Source organism: Phocoena phocoena, chromosome 21 (genome assembly GCF_963924675.1).
Source record: "Phocoena phocoena chromosome 21, mPhoPho1.1, whole genome shotgun sequence".
NCBI classification, from domain to species: domain Eukaryota; kingdom Metazoa; phylum Chordata; class Mammalia; order Artiodactyla; family Phocoenidae; genus Phocoena; species Phocoena phocoena.
In genome coordinates this window covers 10,536,575-10,541,524 of record NC_089239.1, presented here as the reverse complement: position 1 = coordinate 10,541,524, position 4,950 = coordinate 10,536,575, and positions in this window count along the sequence as shown.

Sequence of the window (4,950 nt, the reverse complement as noted above, 5' to 3'; positions counted from 1 at the left end):
CACTGTTAACATTTGGTGCCATTTGCTTGGCCATTCTTTCTCTGTTGGTCTATGTGTGTGTTTGTGCGTATGTCTGTATATATACACACACACACACACACACACACACACACACACACACCTACACATACATATTTTTTTCTATTTCTTTTAGATCCTTTGCATTTCCATATACACTTCACGATCAGCTTGTCAAATTCTATAAGCATCTTATTGGAATTATGATTTAGAAGGCACCGGATCTATAGATCAAACAGTGGAGAACAGATTTCTTAATGATAGTGAAACATTCAAGTCTTGAACATAATATATCTCTCCACTAAAAAAACTGTCTCAACAAAGTTTTTGAAGTAGAAATCTGGTGTCAGGATTTTTGAAAGCCTCCAGTTTGTTTTACTGTGAAGGCGAGGTTGACTACACTTGTGCCTAATTTGGCCCCAGTCTGCTCCCCAGTCTCATGTCCTTTCTCTCTCCCCTTTTCTCACCACCCTCTGGCCCACACGTTCCCCGTGCTACTCCTTGATCACTCCAAGCATCTTATCTCTGGGACTCTGCATTTGCTCTTTATTTGCCTTAACAGATACTCATATGTTTTCATATGACTTATTCCCTCACTTCACTGAGGTTCCCTAGATATCATTTCCTCTGAATCCTTCTCTGATTACCCATTCTAAAAGAGCATCATCCTTTCCATCTCTGTTCACTGACCTAGCTTTATTATTTTTTTTATAACATCACACTGCCTGACATCACGTCATATAATTTGTTTATTTGCTTACTATCTGTCTCCTCGCTACCAAGTAAGCTCCATGAGAGCATAGATCCTTTTTTTTTTCACTGCTGCATCTCCAGCACCTAGAACTGTATCTGGCACATAGCAGGTACTCCAAATTATTTGATGAATTAACTAAAGGCTTTTGGAAGGAGAGGAGTGAAAGAAAACATTTACTTCTCACTTAATAGACTTTAGAAAATAAACTAGCCTGCATTCTTGTATTACTTGTAATTATTTTTAAAATATATGTCTCACTTTGAGGATGTTTCTATATTCTGCATTTCCACTTGAAGTCCTCACTTTTTAGGAGGAAAACTTGTTAAGAGCCATTTCTACGGTGGTTGCAAGTCAAGTTTATTTACCAAAAAACTGTTACAACTAAAAAACGAACTCAGTAAGTTGCAGAATACAAAATCAATATACAAAAATCTATTGCATTTCTATACACTAATAATGAACTAACAAAAAGAGAAATTAAGAAAACAATCCCATCTACAATTGCATCAAAAAGAATAAAATACCTAGGAATAAATTTAACCAAGGAAGTGAAAGATCTGTACACTAAAACTGTAAGACATTAATGAATGAAACTGAAGAAAATGCAAATAAATGCAAAGTTATTCTGTGCTTATGTATTAGAATTAATATTGTTTAAGTGTCCATACTACCCAAAGCAATCTACAAATTCAGTGCAATCCCTATCAAAATTCCAATGGTATTTTTCAGAGAAATAGAACAATCCTAAAATTTGTATGGAACCACAAAGACCCCAAATAGCCACAACAATCTTGAGAAAGAAGAACAATGCTGGAGGCATCATGCTCCCTGATTTCAAACTATATTATGAAGTTATAGTAATAAAAAAACAGTATGTTATTGGCATGAAAACAAACACACTGATCATTGGAACAGAATACAAAGCCCAGAAATAATCCATGCTCATATGGTCAATTAACATACAACAAAGAGCGAAGAACATACAGTGAAAAAAGGACTATCTCTTCAATAAACAGTGCTGGGAAAACAGGACAGCCACATTCAAAAGAGTAAAACTGGACGACTATCTTACACCATACACAAAAATCAACCCCAAATGGATTAAAGACTTGAATGTAAGACCTAAAGCTATAAAGCTCCAAGAAGAAAACGTAGGTGGTAAACTCCTTGTCATCGGTCTTGGCGATGAGTTTTCAGATCTGACACCAAAAGGAAAGGTAACAGGAGCAAAAACAAACAAGTGAGACTACACTAAACTAAAAAGCTTCTGCACAGCAAAGGAAACCATCAACAAAATGAAGAGGCGGCCTACTAAATGGGAAAACATACTTGCAAATCATGTTTGATAGGGGGTTAAAATCCAAAATATATTAAAAGAACTCATACAACTCAATAGCAAATAAAACCCACAAACAATCTGATTAAAAAATGGGCAGAAGATCTGAATAGACATTTTTCCAAAGAAGACACACAAGATGGGCAACAGGTACATGAAAAGATGCTCAACATCACTAATCATCAGGGAAATGGAAATCAAAGACACAATGAAATACCCTCTCACCCACACAAGTGTTGGTGAAAATGTGGAGAAAAGGGAACCCTCTTGCACTGTTGGTGGGAATGTAAATTGGTGCAGCCACTGTGGGGAACAATATGGAAGTTCCTCCAAGAGTTAAAAATAGAACCACCATGTGATCCAGTAATTCCACTTCTGGGTATTTATCCAAAGAAAATGAATACACTAACTCAAAAAGATGTATGCACTCCCATATTCATTGCAGTATAATTTACCATAGCCAAGATACGGAAACAACCGAAGTGTCTATCAATGGATGAATTTAAAAAGATAATGTAGTATATATGTACAATGGAGTATTACTCAGCCATAAAAAATGAAACCCTACCATTTGCAACAACATGGATGGACCTTGAGAGCATTACGCTAAGTTAAATAAGTCAGAGAAAGACAAATACCCTACGATCTTACTTACATATGGAACCTCAAAACAAAACCAAACAACAGAGCTCATACAGAGAACAGATTGGTGGTGGCCAGAGGGGAGGGGTGGGATGGGGGCAAAATGCTCCAAGGGGGACAAAAGGCACAAACTTTCAGTTATAAAATAACTAAGTCATGGGGAGATTATATATATACATATGTCATGGGGATATACATATATATATATAACATATAATCAGCATGGTGACTGTAATTAATCATATTGTTGCAAACTTGAAAGTTGCTGAGAGTAGATTTTTTTTAAAAAATCAGAATTAGTCTGTATTCTAAAACACATACACACAATTTGTACCAATTAAATACAATAAAGTTGAAAGGGGATATGTTTTCTTTTTTTAAACAGACAATAGTAAAATACTACAGCCAACTCACTATACACAAAAATCATGAACGGCAGCTTTGCATTACAATCTCCAATATCTTACTCATAACATTTCATGTAATATGTCAATTACACCTCAATTAAAAAAAAATTATTTACGGGACTCACCTGTTGGTGGTGAGCAGGGACGGAGTGTTATAGTAAATCATACTGAAAACACACACTATTTCCCCTACTTAATTCAGGGAGTGTGCTGTAGCCCAGGTGGTGAGTCTCGTCCAGCTTTTGAGTTCTTCCACATTTTCCAAACTTCCAATCCAGTTTTAAACTTGATTTTACTAACATAAAAGGGTACGGGTATTTCTAGTATGACTTTCCTCTGGTCTCTAAACCAGCCTTGCATAAGGCAGTAGGCTAGTGACAACCATCACACTGGTTCTTTACGAAGCAATGTAAACTATGCTTTTAACATACTGTTACCAAATCCAAGCTCCTACTGCCCGCTGCATGGCAGGCCAATGAATCAAAAGCTGAGTTACTGAAGCAAGGAAGAGCAATTTTATTCGGAAAGCCAGCGGATGGAGAAGATAGTGGCTTTCTTTACACTAAAAGGGGAAGGGGTGTGGCTGACTGAGGCAAACTTCTTGGGGCCATAATTCTTTGTTCTTGCAGCCGTCCACTAGGTCAGGTCAGGATGCTCCTACTAGCCTCCAACAAGGCAAACGTTCTCTGCTCTGCATCCTTTTCTCTCTATATGAATGGGAAAGGGTTACACCTTTAAAGGTCAGAGCCTTGAGGATGGGCTCTCCCGCATATTTCAGGCTACAGGCAACATTCTTTTAGTTATTAAGCTGTAGCAAAAGCAAGAGAATACAAAGGTGAACGTAAAAGCAGCAGATCCAATATGGAGTCACATTTGTGCTTCTCTGTTACAATAATACCTGTAGTCCTTGCATACACCCATTTTTCTAATGGGAAACAGCTTTGCTGAAGGTTGACTGACGTGCCCCAAAACATCTAGTAAACTGAAGTTGGTTTTTATAACCTAAATTTGGCTCCCCAAACCAGTGCTAAATCAATGCTTTCTAACAGGGTGGTTCTAATGCCTAGTTTTCATCTGCATGCAACAAAATTATACTATTTATGATATACTAAATTATTTTATAATGTGATATGCAAACTAAGGGCCATCCTTATTCTGGGATTGTGCCTTTCTTACTCTACTGGTATTGAAGTGGCTTTTCTTTTGAAAAACGGTTTGAGCTAGTAAAGATTTTCTTCTTCCCCTGTCAAAAGAAAAAGCGCTGGGGGGGAAAAATATCTGACCCAGGAATTTCAAAAGTCAGGACCCAATACCACACCAAACGGGGGTGGGGGTAAGTGCGGAAGCGAGGGTCTTAAGTCTAAAAAGCCCGCGTTTGAGGTCCACAGACTCGGCGAAGGAGCGAGTAACACTGCAGCCCCGACGGCTCGGAGCTGAGGCCCCGCCGGCGGCGGTGCGCGCCCCGCGGAGGGAAGGCCCAGCGGGCGGGGCCGGCGGCTAACACTCAGGGACCGTCAAACCACTCGCTGGACAGGGGCGCTCCCGGCGCTCTCGGCCTCCGCCCTTCGAAATGCCGCCGGCTCCTGCGCGCGCTCCCACGGGCCCTTAGTCGGGTTTACAGTCCCAAGGGGAGCCGGGGACAAAACCTAAGCGGTACGAGCGTGCGGTGACAGTCCAGGGGCGGCGGTGACCTGGTGGCGAACGCAAAAGTTAGACCGCTCCTTAGTCAAGGAGCGCCGCGTAATACCCCTTGCAAAACTCAGAACTCTCGCGATAGGCGAGACTGGGATTCC